The 27191-nt window shown below is 38.9% G+C and overlaps 1 long non-coding RNA gene across 1 annotated transcript in view; it reads right to left on the bottom strand.

Annotated features, from left to right (window-relative positions):
• Positions 1–5885: 5885 nt before the first annotated feature.
• Positions 5886–27191, bottom strand: part of LOC118542128 (uncharacterized) — a 199677-nt gene continuing 178371 nt past the window's right edge. Inside the window, exon 3 of the long non-coding RNA XR_013443569.1 lies at positions 5886–6007. This is a non-coding gene — a long non-coding RNA (uncharacterized LOC118542128). The remainder of the gene's footprint in view (positions 6008–27191) is intronic.

The following is a 27191-nucleotide window of genomic DNA, read 5'->3' as shown; positions in this document are numbered from 1 at the left end:
CACTTGGTGCCCATCACAGCAAGTGCACTCCTTAATCCCTATCACCTATTTAATCCATCCCCTCCACCCACCTCCCTTCTGGTAACCATTAGTTTGTTCTCTGTGGTTAAGAGTCTGTTTCTTGGCTTTCCTCTCCCCACCCCCATGTTCATTGTTTTGTTTCTTAAATTCCACATATGAGTGAAATCATATGGTATTTGTCTTTCTCTGATGGACTTATTTCACTTAGCATAATACTCTCTAGCTCCATCCACATCATTGTAAATGGCAAGATTTCATTCTTCTTTATGGCTGAGTAATATTCCATTGTGTACATGTACCACTTCTTTTTTCTCCATTCATCAGTCGATGGACATTTGGGCTCTTTCCATAATTTGGCTGTTGTTGATAATGCTTCTATAAACACTGGGGTACATGTATCCTTCAAATTAGTATTTTTGTATCCTTTGGGTAAGTATCTAGTAGTAGGCATGACTTTTATAGACATTATGTCTGGTTTGTAATAGCTGTTAGGAAGAAGGTCATGTTGTCAACTTCTCCAAAGCTAAAAAACAAGGTAATCATCTCCAACACTGAAAGCTAGTAATTCCATACAGCAAATCAACCCATTCTGTTACTAACTTTTGCAGACTGCTTTATCTTGGAAAATCCAACTGAGAAATTTGCCATTAAAATTTAAATATTTTATCATAACTTTTGGATAAATTTAAATATTTTATCATAACTAATATTTTATCATGGCTAAAGTAGGCATTTGGCAATATTATCCAGATTAAAATTACAAGGGCTATGCTCTGTGCTGTCAAATTAAAAGGTCCCTGGTAACCACTTGTTCATGATTTGGAACAAATTCCACTCTCCTTTCCAAGGAAAATCATGTCACTGCCTTTGCGTTTCTTCTCAACTCATCTTCCTGATAAGGTAAGGTTTTCTCAAGCTTCTTGAATTTTGTGAGAGGATGTCAACATTATCCAAAAAACAGCAAAACACTAAAGGCATAATAAGTGTGAGAGAACATTTCCAGTCCAAGTGATTGTCAGAAAGTATAACCTCAAATTCACTGACACTCAGGACTTACCAAAATTTTGGTCAAGGGAAATAATATTTCTGGAAAATTGCCTTAAAGAACAAGTAGTCCATCCACTCCTCTAACATTCAAGACCATTTATCCACAGATTGAACCATACCACTACAGAGCTATATATAAATGCAGCACCTTCTCTGCACCCTCTTTCCCTAAGGAAAAATTTAAAACTACTTCTACTAAATCACATTGGTATTATACCATCCCCCCACACTGAGGAATGTTACTACAGGAATATTTTTCAGAAAGTTATTCATACTCTGTGTCAGAAGAATGCACTACAGGCGAAAATTCCTCTCAACAATTAATAGATTGCTTCCTTTGAACAAATGGTTTGTTTAATCTTACAGATGTGTGAACTGTGTGTCTTGGGATTGCTTTTCTCTTTTATTGATTGCCAGAAAGTTCAGAGGCAAATACTGAGACCATTCTCCCAGGATCTTACAGTACATATCCTGCATTTTAATTTTACCCCTACCTTTACCTTTTTTATACCTCTATTTTTACCTTTACCTTTTACTTATTTTTACTTTTATCTTTACCTTTGTTTATATGTTTATTTTTGGTGTTGTGTTTTCCTTGATTAGTTACTTTCAAGTATTGCATAGCATTATGTCGATCATTTTTGGGGGGGAAGGATGATACTATTAAAAATAATTCAATTCAGTTAACTGAGCATCTGCTATTTATATAGCATTTCCTTAGGCACCATGATACCTTTTCTATGACATCCTGCAACCCAAATACCTGACTGGGATCTGAACATTTAATTTAAGCCAGGCAAAACTCCATCAACAGCAAGAATGGATGGGAAATTCTCCAAGGATTTTCAAGATCATAAAAGAGATTGTTCTCGGAATGTTTAGAACATTATATTTGTTTATCCCTAAAAGAAACAAAAGTTGGGGGCACCTGGATGCATTTGCCTTCGGCTCAGGTCATGATCCTGGGGTCCTGGGACCTAGCCCTGTGTCAGGCTCCCTGCTCCATGGGGCATCTGCTTCTCCCTCTGTGCTTCCCCTGCTTATGCTCTCTCTCTTCTCTCTTTCTCAAATAAATAAATAAAATCTTAAAAAAAAAAAAAAGTTGGTAAGAGCCATTACTTTCCCAATAAATTAAGTAAATTTTGATTTAATGATATATTTATAAAAATAAATTATTTCAAATCTTATTCCACAGTGACTGGGGGTTTAAAGTCAAGCTTTGATAAACTGTTCTCAGATTAAATTTGGGAATAAGATAAGGAGAAATTACTGAGTTATTTCCTTGATACTAACTGGACTTTAAAGAGAACCATGCTCTTCTTCATCAATAACAAACACGTATTGAATATTTACAACCCTTAAATCTGCCTTCCCATCCTCAAGAGGCTTGGAGTCTAATCCATTTCCTACATCCTCTCACAGAAGAGGTATAATTATATTAGCGGTCTTTCAGCTTTCTTCATCTCTACTTTTTGTTGTATATATAAATATGAATGTTCTCTTGCATTTCTCTAGATCCAATATACTTTTGCTAACAATCCTAATATTTTGGGATTAGTGAACCAAATTTACAAGGTTAACTGAGATTCTTTGCACATTTACATGCTAAAAGGAAGCAGAATCAGTTTTACTTCAAGATTCTCATTAATTTATTACTTGTTCTTACTTAAAATGAGACAATAACTTGAAGAACTACCCTTTCTCATAGCATGGTCACAGCAGTGTGGCTCTATAGATTTTCATCTCCACAGTAGCAGTGCAGCTAGTAATAACACAAGGTGCCACAAGGACACCAATGCCATGTTTGTCACAGGGCCAAAGCTGGTCATGAAATCCATTACCTTGTCTCATGGCTGTCTTCACTAGTAATGACTGATGGAGGTCATTCTCATCAACCATCTCATAATGCCAGAAATTCAAGAGCCTCCTTCAGCAAGACACTAGGAATAAGAGCAGCCTCATAGTTGGTTTCGTTATTTGATGTTGTGTGAGAAACTCATGCCTGGAGCACTACTTGACAGCCACAGCCATTTGTGAGCAAATTCCTCCCCTTCAACTTCTCTGAACTGTTCAGCTTATAGAGCCTCATTAGTCCCTCTCCACCAAAACAGCTCCTTCTCTCTGCTGAAACTCAAAGAATAATGAGTGCCCACAGTTTGCTACACTGGAAGTTTCAACTCAGGCACCAAGATATCATAGGTATCAGATACCAAAATATGCTGTCAAACAGAAATGTTGATTTTCAAAGTAGACAACATAAATTAATCTAATGAGAGAGATTCAATGAAAACATAAAAGGATCAAGAAGAGTATTAGAGGCTATATAGATAGAGGATTGGTAAAGAAATTTTTTTGGAGAGAACTGTTCCCTTACTGCAATGCTCATGCTCAATTTATCCTTCCAACAGCGACAACAGGCAAACTAGCTCCACTCTTCATCTCAAACCAAGAGAGAGGCTGCACTTTATTCATATTAGCCAAAAACTGGAAAAGTCTAGGTACCCACAAATAGAAGAATGGATAAATAAACTGTGCCACAGTCATAAAAAAGAATAATCCTCATCAATAAAAAGGAAGTACTGATACATATAACAACATAAATGAGTCTCAGGAACACGCTAAGTAAAAGAATCCATACACAGGTGAATACAAACTGGGTGATTTCATTTCTCACAGGTCTCAGAACACTAAATCTGATATGGTGGGAAAACAAAACAACGGTTGCTTCTGGTGGGTGAGGGGTGTGGAGATTAATGTTGAAAAGGTACGAAGGACTTCCTGGGATAATGTCTATTTCTTGATAGGACTTTGGATTACACAGGTGTATACATTTCTCAAAACTCAATAAAAGTTTACTTGATGCTTACATTTCATTGTACGTAACTTTTACATGTAAAAACAGACATATATTGAACTCTAGTTAATGATATGCATGGTGAGGGTCACACAGAAGTATACAGATGTGTGTGTGCAGTTTATTTTGAAATGTATCAAAAATAAGATGAAGTAAGAGATGAGTAAGTGGATATATACATAATAAAATGAGCAAAGTAAAATGTAATCGTAGTTGGTAAGTATATAGATGTTCACTGGACATATTTTCAACTTCACTGAATATTGGAAAATTGTCATGATAAACTAGTGAGAAAAATAAAATAGCGGCTTCAACAGGACTCCTTGTCGGACTGGATGTCAGTCTCCTGGAATTAGACAAGCACGATAGATTAGTGTCTGTCTCTGGTCTGCAAAATCAAAGAGCAAGAGAGACAGGCTGGCCAGATGCTTTGGCGGTAGATAAAGGGTTGCTGTCCTGTTTAGTTTGCTCTCCTGTCCTCTCATCCAAGTTGCAAGGACAAAGGATGTACACGTGAGTGTTCCCTATGGACCAGATGTGGGTTCTACAGGAAAGAAATCAGTTTGGAGCCACTGTGACTCCTGCCCAAGAGGCTCATATGGAGGGCCAAAGCTAGAGGAACAGAAGGCATCATTTACAATGGGAGGTTTAGAGTCACAGGGGCCCAACAAGAGAGCCTCTGAAAAACTAACACAAGTGTTCATGACAGAAAGTATGCACCTACTCAGCCCAGAGAACACGGTCATCTTATCCTAGTACTGGTCAAGGTAGAACATCTGCCACTTTTTCACTGATTTCTGATCCACTGATTTCTAATCCAACAGTCAGTAACAGTATCTCACTCAGGGAAGGTGGTGAGCAAGCAATAAGCCATCCACCTTTTTCTTGTACATACCCAGCCTTACCCTGACATACCCAAGGAAGCTGGCATGGATGGAAGGGAGGGAGGGGAGATAAGACCTATCTCAGAATAAAGTCAGAAGAATTATGTTATATGTTGGACTGGACATTTTAACTTCTTAATCAAAATGCTGTCTTTCAACTTAAAGAGGCTGTAGAACTATCAGTTGTCCAGGAGGGACCAGGAAAACTATGGATCATGATGGTGGGAGGGAAAGAGTCCCACACTAAATAAATTTTAAATGTACAAGAAGTGTACTGGATACCTTTCATGTCCCACCCAGATCCCCTTCAGCAGGTCACTGCACACACTCTGCTGTGAGTGTCGGCTCTTCATGGCTCACAACAATCTCCTGCTCTGGAGAACCACCTTCAGGAGAACAGAAGCCACCTCACCCAGATTACATCACGGTGCACCACCACCCTCAAATAGACAGTGGCCAATGACAGATTCAGGAGGACAAAAGGTGGGATGTCAAAAGGGGCTTAATTCCGTGGTACAATCAGTGCACCACAGATTCCCATGGACAAGGCTACAGGCAAACTTCAGTCAAAACCATATCTTTACTGAGTTTTATTCCCCTGCCCTACCTGGCTTCCTTCACTCCCCTTCTAGCAATACCATCTCAGTGTGTCACTTGCAGAGGAATCTATAAGGCAGGCTCTGCTTTTAGAGACCCCTAACTAAGAGAGTGGGGGACAAAAATAATAAAATTGTACCCATTCTAAAATACCTTGATATGAATGCAAAGACAAACTCTTGTCTCTTGGCTGATCTTGTAGTGTCTCATTGCCCTGCCTGTTATTGCTTCCCCAGCTCTCCCCAATTCATCAGATGACTGCATACCAGCTTTTCCCAGGGTCCAGGAAAGAACCAGTCTTTCTGCATTGTCTCCACACACCCAAGTGCCCTCAGACTATTCTGCGTTTAAAAACAAAATCAATTTTTCATTTTTCTCTTCATCTTTCTCTTTGTTTTTTTTTTTTTTAGGGGAAAAATCTCTATATCCTTCATGTACAGGAATCTTAGGTAAATGCAAAGGGTTAAATGTGGGTTTCAGACCTCTTTGATGTAATAATATGATCTCCTGCTGGTGGACAGACTCTGGTCAAGGCAGGTAGTGTAGTGGAGCCAGGACAGACAGATGGGTCAGGTGCTGCTTCCAAAACATTTCTCAGATGAGCCTGGGAAAAAAAAGCATTCATTACATTAAATAAAAACAAAAAACCATATTGAGGGGAATACAGCCACTTAGGAATCAAGCCATTTGAAACTGTGACAGTTGATGAGTACATTGACCATCAAAGCAGAAGGCCAGTTCCATGGAAGTTACAAAACAGAGCTAAAGTATTGTTTAATTACAGTTGACTTGGATGAGTTTTTTTTTTTTTTAACTACACTTTGAACATTTGAGGTTAAAAGCCAAATGTTATAAAAGCAGCTGTGGTAAATGTCACAGTCCTTTACCTCAGGAATCTATTTATGTCCCCTGGAATGGGGTTGAAATCCTGGAAACCACAGTCACATCTTTCTGGTGATAAATTTGCCTTGGAAATTGTCAGGTTGGACTTAATACATAAAGGGAACATAAGGTTGGGAGGAAACAGAAGGTGCAGCTGGCAGGGGTGGGAGGTCATGAGATAATATAGTTATGACACAGGGTTAGAAGAATGCAAAAGGAGAGCTGGGAGATCAATACTCAGCACTCAAGAGAGGAAATGTACTCAGGATCCATCTTTGTTCGCACTGCAAACCTTAATATGTTACACATCATCAAGACACGAAACTAAATCCTAAACCCAACCGAGAAATGTCACTTATTTATAGTAATTTCTAGGATAATCTTTGACATACTCCCAGTTAGAAATTCAAGGATCAAATTTCCGTATATGGTTTCCATAATTGCTGCCAGTACCTCCCAAAGTTTCTGAGCCCCAGTTTCCACAAGTATCTGAAAGAAATTTTATTCTTCAGTTTACCATGTTGTTTGGGGGGATTTTTTTTTTCAAAGTATGGTCCTCATACTTCAGTATCTGAATTCCACTGGTGAGCATATTAAAAATGCATCTTCCTGGCTCAACCAAGATCTAATGCCTCAGAGTTCTGCACCTGGAGCCTGGGAAATGCATTCATAAAAAGATCTCCAGGGGCATCTGAGGGACACTGAGTTCATGAACTATTGAGATGAAGAAGTCAAGACTGGAGGCTTCCCCTATATTTGACCCCAAAGTCAAGAAAGCAAGAGAAGGGACTCTAATCTCCCTAGCCTATCTTCTGTCTTTAGCTCCCAGTGATGCTGTCTTATAAGATATCCAGTGTTTCTGGAACAGCCCACCAAGTGTTGATCTCTTTCTCTCTAGATGCCAACTCATAATAATGACACTTATGTTCTCTGGAGGCAGCTAGAGTTTTGTACATTTTCTAAGAAGGAAAACTTCTCTTTGGGACATTATTAAAAATCTCCCAATTAGAATTTCACTTAGAAATATTATTTCATGGTAACCCACTTCTGGAAACTCTTTTACCTCTCTTCCATTGCTCTCTGAGTCAAGGCCTGGACAAACTAAGTCCTAATTGCATAATTCTATAGTGAGAATTTATTAAGCACCTACCATGTGCCAAAAATGGTATTAAGTGCTATCAAGACAAAAATGGGACAAATAACCCTCACTGTCTGGGACTTAGGGTCTAACAGGAAGAAAAGGCAAGTAAACTGGTCATTACAGCACAGTGTGATCACCATTGACAGATTGTTAAGGGATCCCAGAAAAATGGTATCTAAATCAACCCAGAAGTTTTAAGGAAAGTTTCTTGGAAAAGGCCCTGTCTGAATAATGTAGAAGCATGAAAGAGAATTTACCTCTTAGGCATGTAGGAGGGCAGACAGCCAGAGGACTTATCAACATATTTACCCCATATGAACAGGGACATTTATGCAAATAAGACGTCAGGAGCAACCCACAGTTCTCCAGGTAGCATACCAAAAAACAAAACAAAACAACCAACTCAAAAAAGCTCCAGTGTTCCAGTCACTGTGCTGTATAATAGATCACCCCCAAAACATACTGGCTTAAAATAATGATAATGATTTTATTGTTTCATGATATCTGTGGGTCAAGAAAGGCTTGTCTTCGCTTCCCAATGTCTGTCTGGGGTCTCAGTCAGAAGACTGCAAGGCTGTGGCTGGAATCACGTGAAGGGTCATTCATTCACATGTAGCCGTTGCTGCTCGGTGTCAGCTGGGGACATTGCTTCCACTCCATGCAGACCTCACTATGTGGTCACTCTGTATGGGATGGTTTGGGCTTCCTCACAGCATGGCAGCTGGGTTCCAAGGGCAAGCATCCCACCAGGAAAGAACCAAGCAGATGCTATATTCTTTGTATCACCTAGCTTTGACAGTCACAGAGCATCACTTCTGGCATACATGATTTGTCAGAGCAGTCATAAGCTCCCTGCCCAGATACAAGGGAAACACAGTTTCCCTTTTTGGCATGAGGAATGTTAGTCATATTATAATAATAATATGTGGCATGGGATATATGTATATATGTATATATATGTACATATATACTTGTATATCCATCTTTGAAAAATATGTCATATCTAGATTACTAATATAAAGAGAATTTTGGAATATCCAGCTCAAATGTGCCATTCAACATATAAAAATAATGGAATGGAAAATATTAGCAAACATATCTAGGTGTCAAAGTATATTATGTATGAAACTCATGGCTAAGTCAACTGTCTTGTCTCCAGATCTTGAAACACACGTGCTGTATCTATATATACAAATGCTATCTTTCATGACCCCATCAAATAATATCTTTCAGAGATTTGAGTTTTTAAAAACTCTAAAGAATAATGTGCCCAGCATGTTCTAAAATGTGTTGCAATAAAACAAAGCAACGATAACCCAGGGTCCAATTTTATAGGTCTATGACCAGGAAAATATTGTCCTCTCAAGGTCTAGATGCTCAGCCTTCCCATCTCTTCTCTGATGAACGTGTTGACAAACTGCCCCCTTCTGCAATCCACAGACTCATTAATTGAACTGATCTGAACTTTATCACAAAAGGTTCTTGGATAGTTTTACAATAGGAGACCAAAAGCCATAATCACACAAGTAGCCACAGTTCACATTGTGCTCTGCACCGGACAGGATGATTCATACGTAGCCCGCCTGTACTCTTTTACACCCAAACAGAAACTTGCAAGAAAAGAACATCACAGGTTTGGCTGTCAGTGCACTGTTCCCCTCCATTCACCCTGAAAGTTTAAATTTAATGCCTGCCTGACAGCCTTTTGTCTGCCATGCCATTTTTACACTGACACACACTTTATACCTGATTTGGTGAGGGAGGGAAGACAGACACCACTGAAATAATGGGGAGGTCCCATGGCTTACCCTTTAAGGTTGCCAGGTTCCTATTGCACCTGAGTAATCACTGATGTGACCTGTGAAGTGTGACCCAGCACTGAATGGTCATGGACTGCATGTTAAACTTTAGCACTAATCCTAAAGTGTGGGTTAGGGGATTTAAAGCCAGAAGTTTCTAATCTAAAGGGCATGAAAGCATCATATTGATCTACCAGACAATGTTAAGAAACAATTATAGGGCCCACAGACGTTTGTAACCAGTGAAGGATTAAGAAGGGAAAGAACTTCTCCAAAGTCCAACCTCTTTAAATCTTTGAAATTTCCCAGGGTAGCTGAGACAATAACCCTCACTCTCAATAGTTAAAATAGTTATAACAAAACACAAGTGTTGTTTAGACATAAAGCTAATATATTTTGGCAGTTCTATGGTTGGTGTTTTTTTAAGAAGTATAACCACTTGGAGCATTAACACATTAGAAACTGGACCCCAAAGAGACAGATTTAGGCATAGAGAAAGATTTTAAGGTAAATTGTGGCTTTTACAGAGGCCAAATACCAAAAACATCTACTCCTTTTATCTCTAGTGAATATTTTAGGCACTTTTAAACATTAAAGAGATTATGAATAAACAGCTACAGATTGGCCCAAGGAAAGACGCACAGTATTATCATTTATAAAACTCTTTGACCTTGGGCGCCTGGGTGGCTCAGTTGGTTAAGCGACTGCCTTCGGCTCAGGTCATGATCCTGGAGTCCCTGGATCGAGTCCCGCATCGGGCTCCCTGCTCGGCAGGGAGCCTGCTTCTCCCTCTGACCCTCCCCCCTCTCATGTGCTCTCTCTCATTCTCTCTCAAATAAATAAATAAAATCTTTAAAAAAAAAAACAAAAAAACTCTTTGACCTTTACATGTACTAATTTGAAGCTAGCTCCAGAAGTCATCTCGCTGATGGTTAAAATGATTGCTATGGGACAGAATGAACATTCTTCACGTGCAAGGAGTTTACCAGCCCATGGGGTAGTGAATAGGTGTCTCCTACAGTTCCACTGCCAAAACCCAGCCTACTCAGTGAGATTCAGTAATGAAAACAGTGCTAGTCTATATCTAGTCCCAGCTTGAATGATCCAGCTAAATGCTCAAATATTTAAAGTTGTAGTCTCCCTTGTTGGTCTCCAAGATGGTACCTGGGTATATAAGAAGTATGGCTTATATGGCCTTGTGGCAGTATAAGGGGAGGAAAATGAAGTCCTCAAATTTCCAGTGTCTCTGAAGACTCTATGCTATAAAGAGACATCTAATATTTATACAATAGAATCTCCATTAATCTGCGTATTAGCATAGAAAGATATCTGGAATTACATTCACCTAATATTAATTATTGCTCTTTAAGGATAGTGAAATTTGGAATGGATATTTTTGCTCTTGTCTTACTTTTCAACATTCCTTGTTCTTTTCCTAATTAATATTTATCATTTACAAAATAAAAAGACAAAATATGAAGAAGGGCACATTCATAAAGATAATCAAAATAGTGATTAAGGAAAGGTTGAAGGCAATTAATAATGAGGGAATAAATAGTTAAATCAATTATGGTAATATCCAATCAATGGATATTATGCAGCCATTAAAAATTATCATTATTAATTTCTTTTTTTAAGGATGTTTTATTTATTTATTTGAGAGAGAGAGTGAGAGAGAGCATGAGCAGTATGGAGCAGCAGAGGGAGAGGGAAAAGCAGACTCCCCACTGAGCAGGGAGCCTGATGCAGGACTTGATCCCAGGACCCTGGGATCATGACCTGAACCAAAGGCAGTGTCTTAACTGACTGAGCCACCCAGGGGCCCCAAAAATGATCATTATGAATTTCTGTGTAACAGCATGGAAGATGTTTATATTACAATGTTAAGCAAAACAATGTGAGTAGAAATTATGGGTAAAGTTTATTTATAGAAGCATGAAAGAATAAATATTGTTTTTATGCCCCATTGTTTAATATCTTTTTTTAAAGATTTTATTTATTTATTTGAGAGAGAGAGACAGAGGCAGAGGGAGAAGCAGGCTCCCTGCTGAGCCTGATGTGGAGCTCGATCCCAGGACCCTGAGATCATGACCTGAGCGGAAGGCAGATGCTTAACCGATTGAGCCACCCAGGTGCCCCACCCATTGTTTAATATCTTAATTATTACTTTTCCTCCCCCAAAGTTTTAATTAAATAGGAACATCTTAAAGATTTCAAAGTCATGAATCCCAAAAGGTGTAAAATCGAGTGTCCTGTGAGGTAAGAATGAATTATTCGAAAACATATTATCTCTCACCAGAGCAGTTCAAATTACATGATGGCTACAGTCACCCCTTTAACAAATACAGATGTAGTTAAGTTGATTCATTTCTAGAAGCTACAAGGAATGTGGGAGCTAATTTGCAAATGAGGAAGAAAAAAGAAAAATGGGAGAAAGTCAGGAGAACTGCAAACACTTTCTTTTGTACAGTGGGTAAAATCTTCCAGGATAGCAGTATAGATAAGTCTTGGTTCCTCTGTGGACTTGCATTCATCTGGAACTTGTATTCACTGAAATAAATGATTATAACAGTAATATGAAATTAAGTGCCAAGTGGAAGAAACTTATGCAAAATTCCCAGGTGCCTTAGGCGGAGGAAATAGAGAAGGGTTTTATCCTGCAGATTTAGTGTGTGCCAGCTGCGTTTATACGGTTGGGGATAGAAAGAAGGCAACATCCTAGGTGTGAGGACCCTCCTATTCACAGGATGAATAGAAGAGTAAGGAATATGGCCTGGGGCAGAAAGAGAAAAAAAATTGGACAAATGAGTAAAAAGTAAAAGAAAAGACATGAGAGATGATATGAGTGATGACAGTGTGAGGCTAGAAAAGCTTAGGACAAGAGGAAGGCATCATCTAGGTTCAGTCAGGGTGAGAGGTAAACTGAAGACAAAATTAAAAGAAAAACAACTTCATTACCTGCTTCTATAAATTTGGTTTAGAGCTATTAAATGTAACTTCTGTCATCCTCATTTAGAGTTATTACATCAATTTTCTATTTCTATCAAGGTTCATAGAGGGGGCCACTTACAGGTGTTGTAAACCCCAATACCTATAACAGTCCCAACCGGCCCCTCTCCTCACAGGCATCTAGTAACTTGCCTGTACAAGTGATGTTGTTGTAACCATGGCCAGGATCTGGTCATCTTCCTGGTACTCTTGCCCTGCAGGCAAACAGTCTGAAGGAGTGATGGCTTTTTCTTTATTCATTATAATTCATTCGACAAACATACGTTGAAGTCTTACCATGTCTAGGCACTATTCTAGTACAGTAGGTACCGTGAAGAACAAGACAAACAGGTTCCTATTCTCATGGTGCTCATATGCTAGCAGGAAAGAGAAACAATGAACAAGCAAACAAATAAATTTGACAAGGGCTATTTTCATAATGCTCAAAAAAAGGAACCTTGGAAGAGTTCACCTTAAAGCTCATTTGTGAAGGATATACTCGACCATAGTTATCACACTATTTTGAATGGCTATATCTTGAGGGGGTTCATGTATGCGAGTCTGAGTACATGCATGTGTGTGTATTCAGTTATTATAATAGATTCATTACTTTGCTATGAGTTGTGACACCATCATACCATCTCATACAAAACCTACTCCAGCTTTTCTGATTAGCAATATATCAGGCATGGGAAAGACACAGTGTGAGATGCCGGGGAAGCAGGATAGATCTCTGTCCTCCATACACTTAGGGTCTAACGGTGGAAACAGGCAAATATATATGTAATGAAAGTAGAAGAAAAAAATGTAAATCCTAAAAGAGAGATGAAGTTCAACTGTTATAAAAGCATCCAGGCCCACAGTGGTCAAATGACTTGACCAAAGTCACACAGCTTCTCAGGGAGAGAGCTAGATGCCCAGCTACTACTTTTCCCACAGAACCTCAGAAAGTGTCAAACTGACACAGAATCAGCATCTTTCAACAACCCCAAATAAGATTATTCCCTCCTACAGGGTTTCCTCCCTGACTATAGATCCAAGTTTAACAGAGTCAGTAGCTAGAACTGCAAATTGAAAGTTAATAGGACTGGATTCTGCTGGGAAATATGGTAAATCCTTCGCTTCTGTCTCTATTTCTCCTCTGTACAATGAGGCCAACAAGATAGAAGTCAATCCTCCATCCTGTGGGGAGGAAAGAGGAAGAAAGCTAACAGTTTCTGACCTCTTCTTTTACACAAGGCCCTGCGTTAGACCCCATATTACATGTGTCATTGAATCCTCACGACATCCTGGTGAGGCAGAAATTACCCCCATTTTGTAGATAACTACATGAGTTAAAAGAGGTTAAGAACCTTGCCCAAGGTCACACAGCTGTGCTAGAGCCAGGATTCAAAAGCAATCTGTCTGCTCCTAACCTCTGTGCCAAGCAGCCACCCACTAGAATAATTTGAGCTCCTTATTAAAAAGATACTATATGGGTCCAAAACATTATCAGCCATGTGAAAAGCCCTGCTATAATTGTGAATAAAAAGCCTTCATTGGAATTTTAATTTTAGGACTTAAACACTAAGATAATATGTTTTATAAATATACAATTTAAAATAATTTCTCAAGTAAATTGTATTTTTAAGAGGTTTCCTGTAATTATATCCACAAAAAGAATACAGACAGAATTATATACCCTCTAAGGTGAAGGAAGAGCATAAAGAGAAAATTGCTCTACATGAAGGAGAAGCCAGTGTGTTAAATAGTCATACACACCAATGATACTGTGCACAAGCCAAGATACTTCTCTCGCTCCTCTCCACCTCCTGCCACCCTCCTGCTGTCCTATATCAGTGCTAATCCACCTAGCTCTTCTCACTTCCTTTTACAACCTAGCTATCCCTATTTTTTTTTTCTTCTACACTCCTGCTTAAGGGCCTAGAGTATCAGAGGATAAAGAACCCTTGAAGGCTGATGTGACCTGAATAAACATGAGCAATTACAAGCTGTGTAACTATGAGTGGATGATTTCAACCCTCTGAGACTCAGTTTCCTCGGTTGTAGGCAGAGAAGAGGATCTCTACCTCTCTGTTGTCAGATGATGGAGACAGGGAGTGGGATACTTCTGTGGCATCTATAGCTCAGGGAATGTTTCCCCCTTTCCAAACCAAAATTCTGAAGGAAGAACCAAGAATCCTGGGTATGTCATACCCACTTTCTGTTGCCCATCCTGCTCATTCTCAGCCTTCTGTAGAGGGGAAAGAAGGTGGCAAGTTTTTGTAGGAGGAACACTTGTTTGAGGCCCTTAAAATTGGCAAAGGCAAGTCTGGAAAACTGTCTACCTGAGCAAACTTCAGCTTGTTTAATATGGTTAGTGGGCTTTGGGCACAGAAGCCAACTAGTCCTAGCTCCAACACTTGGTAGCTGTGTGACCTTGGACTGAGTGGCTTACTCTGCTTGGATGTCAATCTGTAACTTGGACATAAAACCACTACTGACCTAGCCTCCCTCCTAGGGAAGGTGTGATCTCTGGTGGCATCAGGGATATGAAGGCATAGCCGATGCATCAGCTATAATTTTAAAATGATTGGAACTGCTTGGAAAAAAAATCAGGAGAGTAGAACATGGATCTGTTTCCACTCCTGGAAAGCAAATTACTTGTGCCCCTGAAGGCAAAAAGTAAGTCAGAATTCAATTTCTTAATAAAACAGATGACTTCTAACCCTTTTGTCACATATCTGTTAGTATTGGTTCTCCAAAGACAGTCTGAAATTCAGTTCATAATCCATACTCTCTATTTTTCTTTTATATGACTCTGATCAATGCAGCTAATGTAATTTCAAAATCCATACAACAAATAAAAATTACACTCCAATCATATCTTACCATATACAAGACCCTTAAAGTCAGAGAGTATCTTATTCATCTTTTCATCCCCAGTATTTAGCACCGTACAAAAACAGAAGCTCAATGAATAACTGCTGATGAGTGACTAAATGAAAATCCATATATATATATATGCATGCATGCATATGTGTGTGTGTGTGTGTGTGTGTGTGTGGTTTGTGTGTGTAGTGGATGTATGATATGCTGCCAAATGTATATCCTGAGCAATTTTTCAGAATAATTAGACATTTGAAGTCTATCCAAGACCGAACGTTCATTTCTCATAGAACTTGTGTGAGCATTTGTTACAAACATAAAAAATATTTTATCAGAATCGAGAATTTTATTAGGTACATTTGATACACTTATAGAGAAGGAAACAGTCATATTGCTTACTCCAGCATGCTTCAGCTTTTCATGCCTGAGTTTCCCTCCCTGCAAATAGTGTCAAAATATACAGACCTTGGCAGAGGAGCTAATACCACTACAGCCACTCTCTGTGGGGTATTATAATAATACCAACTATCCAGCAGGTCAGCTTAGAACTCAAGTCCCTAACAAGTACAAGCACTTCACGCTTGAAACTTTAATACTCTTATGAAGATGAAATGAATAATGTCAATGCCAGGCCAGAAAGGCCATAGTATACAGCTTTTATAATGCTCAAACCCAGCCTCTGTTTCATGGAATGCTGCCTCAGAGTCTGTATATGAATAGAGATGTAGCCCTCACTGTGCCCATCTGGAGTACAAAAGCCCTTTGTCTATGTAGTGGAGGATGCTAGTTATATAGATCTGGCTACCTCTGCATTGGAAAATCACCGTAGCAAGTTTCTTTTGTTGGGTTTTTTTTCCAGTAGCACACCTGGCTACTACATCCCTGGATTTAAAGGAGGTGTCCAGCTTCATCAAGAGTTTTGCATACTTAAATGAGACCTACATTGCTCAGTAGGAGTGGGGGCTATTTGGTGACACCCACCAGTTCAGCCCACTTGCAGTCTGGCAACCTGCATGGCTCGAGTACTTTGGACCTTACAAGGTCAGGACCATGAGCCAGAAAACAAATCCCAGCTGCTTAAATTTTTAACTTCACATTTTTACTTTTATTTTTAACCTACCAATGCGTGGATAAAATTGTGTTATACTCAATTCCATCTCCTAGTTTCTGTTTCCTTCTCCTATTTCTCTACCAAAAAAAGTAAATTGAATAGCTCATTATGTCACAGAAGGAAGATACCAGTTCCTAACTCTCACTTATGAACCGTAATATGTGAGTCGGATGCCCTATTTTTAAGGGAATGTGGGCAGGGAAGAATCAAGAGAATGCATATCCTATAGTCCCAGAGGAGGTAGCCTTCTGGTTATGTAAATATAACAGGATCCCAAATCCTTTTGTGCAACACTCATGTTTGCAAAGAGAATCTAGCTACTTTATGTGTTTTTATAATTAATTTAATCTTCCTAAGGTCATTGCTTTATGGTAATGATAGAGGTGTAAGGATGGGGTTTGGGAGGAAAGGTCCTTTATCCCAACAGAAACAATTAATTAGAAACACTTCATGTAAATTTGTAATTGAGTTTTTCTTCATAAGAACTTCTACCAGCAATTATTTTTCTATTAAGATATTAAGATTCTACCTCTGCAAATCTAACCTCCTTTTACTTACTCTTTTAAAGCCTTCATTTATTTCATTTCATGAAAATTGCTTCTTGCCGTTGGATATAGACCATGACAGTATTATATTGATTGTAATTGCAATGCTTTCTCTTCTCCTTACTGCAGACAGGCTACTACTAAAACCAACAAAACATAGCTTATTCATCTTAGTAGATTTGAGGTAGGCAAATAAAAGACACACGAACATCTTAAAACAACCAACTTCGCTTACTACAATAATAATTTAATTTTTTCAAATGATTAAAGATTTAGAAGTAGATGGGGCACCTGGGTGGCTCAGTTGGTTAAGCGTCTGCCTTCTGCTCAGGTGGTGATCCCAGGGTCCTGGGATCGAGCCCCACATTGGGCTCCCTGCTCTGCGGAAAGCCTGCTTCTCCCTCTCCCACTCCCCCTGCTTGTGTTCCCTCTCTCTGTAAAATAAATAAATAAAATCTTAAAAAAAAAAAAAAAAAAAGATTTAGAAGTAGATGCTCTTTTTCAGGCTGCCCTATCAGTGTAGAGATGGGTAATATTAGCCCTCTCCTAACTGCTGATGCTCCCACACTGACCTAAGCTAAATACTCCCTCACTTTTAGTCTCAGTCTCTTCCTCAGAATTACTCTTTCCAACTCTTATTCCCTCACAGTCCTGCTTGCTCTCAGATAAGCTGATCAGCTAATCCATATCATGTTAATATACTATTCCAACAACAACAAAAATAGGTGACTTGTAACAGCCTTACTTGGGCTTCTACTCTGGCTGAGATGGAGTATCAGGAACTGGATTTATTCTCCTGCCTGAAATAATTAAAAAAAAAAAAAAACATAAAATACATGGAACTAGTTTTCAAGACAGTGGTCATCAGGCAACAAAATACAATTACCCCTAAAAGATGGAAAAGAAGTGAAGTGTGTCCTATAACAGCCCCAGCTTGCTGCCTGCAGTAATTTTCTAGGCCATGGTACAGGGATGGAGACTCCAGGTAGAACACACCAGTTTCCCTGGGTCTAGGGAGACCGAGGTAGCTAGAGTTATAGGACAGACATCAGAGAAGAAAAAATGACACATAGAGAGGACTGTGGAGCTCTGCAAATGGTTCCTCCTCATCTTTAGCTGAATACTAAATCAGCATATGCATGTGAGAAAACTATCCCAAGTTAGGGAAAGAATAACCCAAAGGGATTAAAAGTAAATGTGCCTAGTACTCAGTGCCAGGAACAGTGCCTGATCCCTTCATCCAGCTCCTTTAGCCAGACTAGAAAACCTCATAACTGACTGGGCATTTTGTAGAGTATTCAGAAGGGTTTTGCCTTACTAATGGGGGAAATTAATCCCATGCTAAATACAGTCTGTTCCCACCTAACAAACCTTAAAAGCAAGACCCAATAAGATCAAACTGTTTAAAAGTAACTTAACCATGTTCCAAAACAAAACTCAAGAATATTTATAGGAATAGAAAAATATCTGGCACTCGACAAGGTAAAATTCAGTGTCTAGTATACGATCAAACCTTACCAGACGTGCAAAAATCAGATAAATGTGACACCTAGTGAAAAGGAATGTCAGTCAATCCAAAATGACTCAGAAATGACACAGATGATAGAATTAGTAGGCAAGGACACTAAAACAGTTATTATAACGGTATGCCACATATTCAGGGAGCTAGATTATGTGGCAGAAGAATTTGCAGAAGAGATTCCAAAGACAAAAAAAATTATTCAAATCAAAATTCTAGAGATGAAACTGTGAGCGATGAAAGATAAGGTGGATGGGATCAATAGAAGATTGCACATTACAGAAGAAAAAATTAGTAAACTTGAAGACAGAGCAATAGAAACTATCCAAAATAATAATAATAAAAATGAATGAAAAAAGAGAAAGAACAGAGCATCATTGAGCTGTGGGAAACTTTCAAAAGGCCTAATATATCTAAGTGGAGTTTCAGAAGGAGTGGAAGGGGTGGAGACAGAAAAAATATTTGGCCCAAAATTTTCCAAATTCAATGAAAATGATAAACCCACAAATTCAAGCTCAAAAATTTCCAAGCACAAGTAATATGAAGAAACCTACACCAAAGCACATTGTAATCAAATGGCTGGAAAATTGTTTTAGAAATTTGCCTCCCCGCTAAGGAAATTGCTTTCTTATAGCCCATTTCACTGCACCTGGAGGTAGAAAGGTGTCCTTCTTATTCCTCATCATCACTCCTGGACCATTCTTTCTCATACTTCCCTTAAAATATTCTCACCTTTGAATTTTATGTTATCACAGTAAATTACCCTCTACCCTTCATTATTTGTCATCTACTGCAGTAGGTTACTCCCTGTCCTTAATATTTTTAGCTCTTGGTTCACTGTCCCTCTCCCCAAGATTGCTATTGTACCATTTCTTGGCAATGTCAATACATAAATAAATGATCTTTCTAACACTTTGCTCAGTTCCTTGACCACCTCTCTATTATAAATTATGTCCCTCACTGCTCCAGTGGTCTTGCCTAGAACTTATCATTACAATAAATCACTCCTTTCATATCTCTATTTTATGCATTCTATTCCTGGCCTTGCTTCGTATTTCACCAAGAATAGATCTTCTACAGATTTCCCACAAATACATCTAACTACCTACCAGCATCAGAACCATCTACTCTTCATTCACTAAAATAAGTGAGCCATTCATACATACATATCCAAGTCCATCTCTCTCTTCATGGACTTAATCGATTTGTTCTCCCCTCTCTTTTCTATACCATTGATGGTTCCCTCTCTAGTGGATCATTCCCTTCAACTTGTAAACATGCTGTTATTGCACCTACTTGAATAAACAAACAATAACAACTCACTCCCCACCAAACACACACCTCATTTAAAAAAAAGCCATTTTCCATAATTGAAGTAACTTCTTATTCTGTTAATTGGTAATTAAAGGGAAAGAATTAAGCTTTTAGGAAAAAGTATAATTCATTCTCAGTTGATGAAAAAAGCTCGTCTTTAAAAAAAAAATTCCAGCTAAAAATGTAGGGGAAAATGATAAATTTGAAAATCATCATCTAAAGTTCTCCAGTTAAAAAATTGATTTAGGTACTAAATGAAATATAGAAACAGAATTTCCACACAGTACCAAAATATCACTGCACAGATTGTTTGCTAATTGCAAAAGGGAAACCATGCCTTTATAAGTATAAATATCTATTGGATACAACCCTAACCAAATAATACAGAAAAATAGAAATTTCGAATCACTAGACAACCCCATATTAGTGTCTCCTAATGAAATGCAAAATGAAGTGCACAACATCACCCATGAAATATTACTGACAAAAGTATTTAACCTAATCTAATCAAGCCTTTGAACTTATATGCAGGAAATCTTATGTACTTCATGGATGTTATGTACTCCATACTGCATTTCATTAAAAGGGATAGACAGATACACACATATACATATAGATTTTATTTATTTATTTGAGAGAGAGTGAGAATGAGCATGAGCAAGAGGTCAGGGGGTGGGGTGGAGGAGAGGCAGAGGGAGAAGCAGATTCCCCACTGAGCAAGGAGCCCAATGCAGGGCTCAATCCCAGGAACCTGAGATCATGACCTGAGCTGAAGGCAGACACTTAACTGACTGAGCCACCGAGGCACACTACATATATATATTCTTAGAAAAAAACCAAAAAACAAAAACTACTTTTTCTGAACCCCACCTTCCAGTTTGTTCACTGATCTTTTTTGTAGCAAAACTTGAAATATCATATATAATTTCTGGTGTCAATTCCTCCCCTCTAATTCTCCCTTGAACTACTTATAGTCAGACTTTCACACCCCAACATGCCACCCAAACTATTCTTAACATAGTCACCAATGTCCTCCACATTGCTAAAACCAATGATCAATTCTCAGTCCACACCACACTTGATATAGTACTGATGTCTGACCACATCTCCCTGCCACCAATGATCACAGGTCTTTATGTCTATGGCTTCCTTCTAGCCTATCCACAAACACCAGCTTTTCTTCACCATATTCTAACAGAACACTTCTTCCTTGAAATGCACCATGGGTCGGTAGAGAATTTTAATGTTAAAAGACCCTCAATCACACATTCATTCTACAAACATTAGCTGGTCACTTTAGCTCAAATCCTTAGTGGGTACAGATGGATGAGACAAGGTCCTTCCCGTCAAGTTAAGTGGGGAGAAACAAACACAGAAGATAATTACAACACAAAGTGGTGGATATGGAGAGATTTCAAGGTATCATAAGAACACAGAGGAGTACTTCAATTTGGCTAAGGAGGATCAGGTACGACTTTCCAAAAACGATTATGTCTGAGGAGTTTAAATTTTTTCACCATTAAAATGAGTGACCTTAGATGTGCTGCAGAAAATCCCTGACATCAATTTGCCCATCTGTAAATCTGGGATGTTAAAACTTACCTCACATGTTTGTTTTGAGTGTCAATAAAAATGAAAAATGCTTGTTAAAGTGTCGTGGGAGTGTTACCTTAGTTTTATTAGTTATATTATCCTTCTCTGGCCTCTTGCCCACAACCATCCACACAGAAGCAAGTACTTTGGAAAGTATAGTATCTGTTCAGACAGCTTCAAGCATCTGAAGAAATGAACTTATTAGCTCAGTACCTAAAATTCAATATCTTGAAAAACTTAAGTGCTTCTTATTTTTGTTCTAGCCTTATGCATCTTTCTGATATTTTGTTGAGGGCAATGTTATCACGTTCATCTACACAACCCTAGTCAATATGCATTGATTTGTGTTCTAATATTCATGAAACAATGGCTCGGTTTAAAAGCAATCTTCTGTTTTTGGGGTCTATTGTATGCCACAAATGAACAGCTAATAGACCTATAGTTACTGACGGCTACATCAGAGAGACCGCTAATGCACCAGCCCGACAGACTGTAAGGAAACTTGGAAAAAAATATAATTCACATAAAATTCTCTTAGCAATTAATTTTCTCCCTAACATGTTTCTGGAACCCAGTGTGTAGACTGATAAACTGGGTAATATTGGGAGAGGGAAAGGAACTCATTGATAAGATTCCTGTGCTTTATCATCAAACACAGCACTGACCTCTGGTTTCCCCCCATAAAGTGCCAGATATCTTCTATTGCTTTTTAAGATAATTAGTAGGGGAATATCTCTTAGGAAAAAAAAAAAAAAGCACTATGAATTGGGTATTGTGGTGGTTTTAAAAACAATCACAAATTTTTTGATACTGCTCCATCTCTATTACCTCCTCTTAAATATGGGCAGACCTGTGACAGCTTTGATCAAAGAGCGTAGAAGTGACATTTTGTGATTTCCAAGGTTACCTCACAAAAGGCCATGCAGCTCTACCTGGGTCTTAGAACTCTCACTTTCCTGATGCTGCCTTCTGGGATGCTTCCATTCAGAACCCAGCCACCTCACTATGAGAAGTGCAATCCACATGGAGAAGCCACGTGTACGTGCTCCTGTCAACAGCTCCAGCTGAGCCAAGCCCTTACGTCATCCTGGCCCACATATCAGACATGTGAGTGAGAAGTTTCCAAATAATTCCAGCCCCCATTCATTTGAGCCATTGCTCAGCCATGTGAGTCTTCCCAGCTGAGGGCCCAGACTTTATGCAGCACAGACAAACCATCCCCATTATGTATTCTGAATTTCTGACTCACAATCATTATTTTACACTACTACATTTTGGGAGACTTTGTTTTGCTACACTAAATAACTGGAAATGGTGGGTCATAAATGCCATCAATGGTAACAATTAAAATATCCTAGCATTAAGATAACCAAAAGAGATGAATGTGCTTTTTTCACACTGGAAATATACAGCGTTCATCTGAACAGATAAAAAGGTTTCTCAACATGGAAAGCTGGACTCAATACTTAGAAAAATTTTCAATGAGATGCTGGGACAATTCATAGTGGGTTTTTGTTTTGTTTTTTTATTGTTGTTGTTGTTTCTCGGTAAAATAGTTTTTTCCTCTGTCAAAATGCAAACCAACACAGTGCAGGGGTGAGGGGAGGCCACACAGTATAGCCTGTCTTTTGTAGAAGAGAGGATGAGATTTTAAAAGCCTCACCCCACTCTTGCCCAGCTAAGAAAAAAATCCTAATACCCATTATAAATATCTCTTGTAATATTAAAACAAAAATATTTAAAAAAAATATCTCCAGGGCCCATCTGGCTCTGCTTCTGCACAGAAAGGGTTAACCTTCGATATTTGATCTCAAGGTCACAGGGTGGGGTGGTAAGGAGAGGCAGATTGGGAAAGGGAGGTGGGGGTGCTAAAAAACAGAGGGACAAACCAACATATCTAACGCCCTCCAGAACATCCAGAAGCAAGTTGGGGGAGGATACCTGTTAGAGACTAAGAAACCAGTGCTGTACCCCAAGATTGTCTCACTCCTATCCCCCAGTCCCTGACACTCTTAATCTGTCCTTTCAGGCACCACTATGAGGTCCCAATATCAGGATCCATCCTTTCAACTCACTACCCAGCTTTTAAGGTCCTCTCTAACAGGGATCAGCCCCCTCCCCAAATAAGCATGAAAAAAGTTGGAGGTCCTTCCCGGGAGGAGGGTATTTCAGGGGTAAGCCACTTTTGGGATCCCCTTTCAATCCCTGATCAGACAGTAAATGTGGTGCTGCCTCGTCCTTGGAAAGCCTTGTCCTTGGAAACCTGGTCTGCATTCAAGGCCTTGAGCTTGGACTGGATTTCCCTTGGGCCAGAACTGTGACTAGAGACCTGTTTGTGAATTTGGGTCTTCCCTGTTGTCAGCTTGATGTAGCGGGCAATCAGTTCATTCCAACCATACATCTTGCTTTCATCAGACAGGATCATTTTCTTCCAGCCACATGGCGTGTAGATGGCCAGGGCCCTCGGGAAGCTCTGCTTGATGTCCAGACTCCACACAACTTCTGCATCTGAGCCCCCATCTCCCCCAACCCCCTTGCTGTCAACAGTGCCTTCCTCACTTCCTGTCCAGCCACTGCCATTGACCAGAAGGCCCCAGCCCAGGGTTCCCCCATCTGGGCCTCCTGGCCTGGGCTGGGGAGTCACAGATGGGAGAGGTGCTGCACAACTCATAGTTTTTTGGTTTTTTTTTTAAAGATTTTATTTATTTATTTGACACAGAGAAAGAGACAGCAAGAGAGGGAACACAAGCAGGGGGAGAGGGAGAGGGAGAAACAGGCCTCCCACTGAGCAGGGAGCCCGATGTGGGGCTCGATCCCAGGACCCTGAGATCATGACCTGAGCCAAAGGCAGATGCTTAACGACTGAGCCACCCAGGTGCCCCCCAACTCATAGTGTTTTAACTGTATTTGCTAACTTACCAGTCAAGTCAGAAAGACAAAAAATAGATATGGATATAGATGATATAGATGATATAGATATAGATATCATTGTTTTTATTGTCCTGTCTCATCAGTCTCATTCTCTAGATATGGGAGAAATAAATTGGAAAGCAAAACTGCAGGTGAGTGGGCTTCTTTCTGTTAACTATATCAACCCTAATGTTACAAAATTATTTAATAGAAATAATATCATGGGCTTTTCTCAATGTTGTAGAGCAGATGCAAACTCTAAGTTTTGACATTTCAGATCTTAATCCATGTTAAAAGATAAAGACTTCAAAAATTAAAAAGCTAAATAATATTTATAACTGCCAAAATCTGTCTTTTTTAATGTACAAAATATCTTTTAATTGTTAAGAGTTCTTCATAACCCCAATGTAACTCAATATTTTTTTCTAAAAGATGTTTCATTACTAATTAACCTTCAAAAAAGCAGAAGGTATCCCCTTTTGCACCAAAGGTTGTAATTTTCCATAGCTTTGACTTTCGTTTAATACACCGTTAAGAACATATTTTTGCTGAATTTTAAAATGCTACCCTTCTGGGAGGTAAAGAACTAAGTGCTAAGTGAAATGTGAAACCATAGTCTTCCTTGGAAGTGTATTTCTCTGAGAAAAAATTAAAATGTACCAAATATATCTCTACAAAGAAAAGAAGGACATTCTTACTGATGCCTACTCCAGGAATAACCTCCCTGGGGAGAATTTTGAAAGGATTTGAGCATTTTAAACGTCCTGAACTAAATTAGTTAATTAAAAATATGGGTGAGCAAAGTCCACTGAGGTTAAAGGCAGAAGAATAGTCAGCAATCACTTATCACGGTGCCCTGTTTCAAGGATTTCAAGATACCTGATTAACAGTGGCAATTCTCATTTAGATTCGTTATCTGATGGAGCAGAGTTGTTATTGATCTAACAGTTGACCTCACTGCAGGCTAGGTTGTGACAATAATAATCTCTCCATACAGTGGGCCTGCAGTCATTGACAGCTTGAGTAATGATTAGATAAAACACATGATTAAATAGCTAATTCCTAAAAACTCTCATTCCATTTCTATTGATGTCTCAGCTTTCCACATGCTTCATATCTTACCTTTCTATCCTTCCTTCTTTATTTCATCCTCTCTCTTCTAAAATGATTTATGAGTTTTGGAAAAGGAAGTTTTAGTAGAGTTAAAATTGTTAGGCAGGAAAACTTTTCCTGTACCCTCTTAGATTCAGTGACTGGGCACTTGCAAAGTTAACTGACAAAAGACCCATCAACAGGAGAAAAAGAATACAAATATACTCGTATTTTGCACACCTAGGAGTTCACAGGAAAAAAGTGAAACTCAGGCAGTTAGACGATAGGATTTGTATACCATTTTAACAAAGGAAAGGGGGTTAGGTTTTGAGGAACAATAAATTGTAGGAAAGTGACTAAGAAATGTCTGAGGAAAACTAATGGAATAGAAGGGTTATCTTAGTAAGGTTTGTTTGTGCAGACTCATCTCGATGGGACTGTTGTAAAGAGTTGTTCTCTTCTTCCTGGTACAGGGGAGGGAGACACCTTCACAGAGTAATTTATGCCCTGCTTTTAGGCAGATCGGCAGAAGGCAAAAAAACCTCTTCCTGATCTCTTGATTCTCAGTTGCCTTCAGTTCAAAATAATCCTTATGCTAAAGTGGCATCTTTGGGCGTAACATATTCTGGGCCCCTTCAAAATTCTTTTATTTCAATATATCTTAATGATAATGACTAAGAATGTCTCCTATGTCCACTATATAAAGTGGTAGTTTTACACAAGGGGACAAAACCTGACCAAATACTAGATTTAAAATACTATAATTTTCATAAAGAATGGAATACAGACATAAAAATCAATGCTTTCAGAATTTTTTCTACTAAAAATTCATGCAATGTCTGAAAGCAACGGGCTTGAGCTACATCAACACAATGCTCAAACATCTGGAGAAGAAGTGGAAAATGCAAGCAATTATCCAGATACCTCGTCTACACAAAATTCAGCTATCCAGATGTTTGTTTTCCCCCAACCAAACATAGATGATTGACAGAAATCCTTTCACTTCTATTTTTGTATATGAACATCCCTCATCTACTCTTACTTTAACAACGGACCACACCTCCTGTAGAGGGGCTCTAATCTGTTTCCTCGACCCAGCTTCTTTTCTTCTTTCAAATGTGTACGTATTTTTTGAAAGCACAAATGAAAGAAAAAAACAGTAAATTGCCTGTATCTTCTTATTTTAGAGTAAAGTAACTGTAGAACAATGGCTGGGTGGTTCAAATTTTCTTTGCAGCATCTAGCACACCAGGTGCAGTCAATAAACATTAAGCCATCAAATAAATCAGAATTCCAAAATGCGGTCTGCATTGAAGAATACATTATAGTCAGCTGCTTTTGCAGCAGGGTGAATTTCAGAAAAAGATCCAATTGATTGGCTTTTCTCAAATGTTAATGTGCATACAAATCCCTGGGGATGTTGTTAAAATGCAGATTGTGATTCAATAGGTCTGGGGTGGGGCCCAAGACAATGCATTTCTATGGAACGCCCAGGTTATACGGAAGTTGCGGGTACACAGCTGAGTAGCAAGCAGACTGATTACTGGCCAGGGGAAAAGACCAAATCTGCCCCTTCATCCATTCTAAAGAATATCTATTTTACACAATATTCCAAATAAAGGAATTTTTTTTTTTGAGAGAGAGATAGAGCAGGGGGGCTGGGACGAGGCAGAGGGAGAAGGAGAGAATCTTAAGCAAGCTCCAAGCCCATTGTGGAGCCAAAGTGGGGCTCAGTCTCAAGACCCTGAGATCATGACCTCAAAATCAAGAGTGGGACGCTTAACTGACTGAGCCACCCAGGCACCACTATCAAAGGAATTTTTTAAAAAAATAAAACCACTTTTTTTAGTCTAAATATTTTTAAACAATTATAAACCATCAAGATGTAAAAAAAAAAGAAACTTTTTTAAAACAGAATCTGTAATCTAAATTTAAAAGGGCTGGGATGCCTGGGTGGCTCAGTCGGTTAAGTGTCTGCCTTCTGCTAAGGTCATGATCCCAGGGTCCTGGAATCAAGTCCCCCATC

Source organism: Halichoerus grypus, chromosome 1 (assembly GCF_964656455.1).
Source record: "Halichoerus grypus chromosome 1, mHalGry1.hap1.1, whole genome shotgun sequence".
In the NCBI taxonomy this organism is placed as follows: domain Eukaryota; kingdom Metazoa; phylum Chordata; class Mammalia; order Carnivora; family Phocidae; genus Halichoerus; species Halichoerus grypus.
This window is presented reverse-complemented; position numbering and strand designations above follow the sequence as displayed.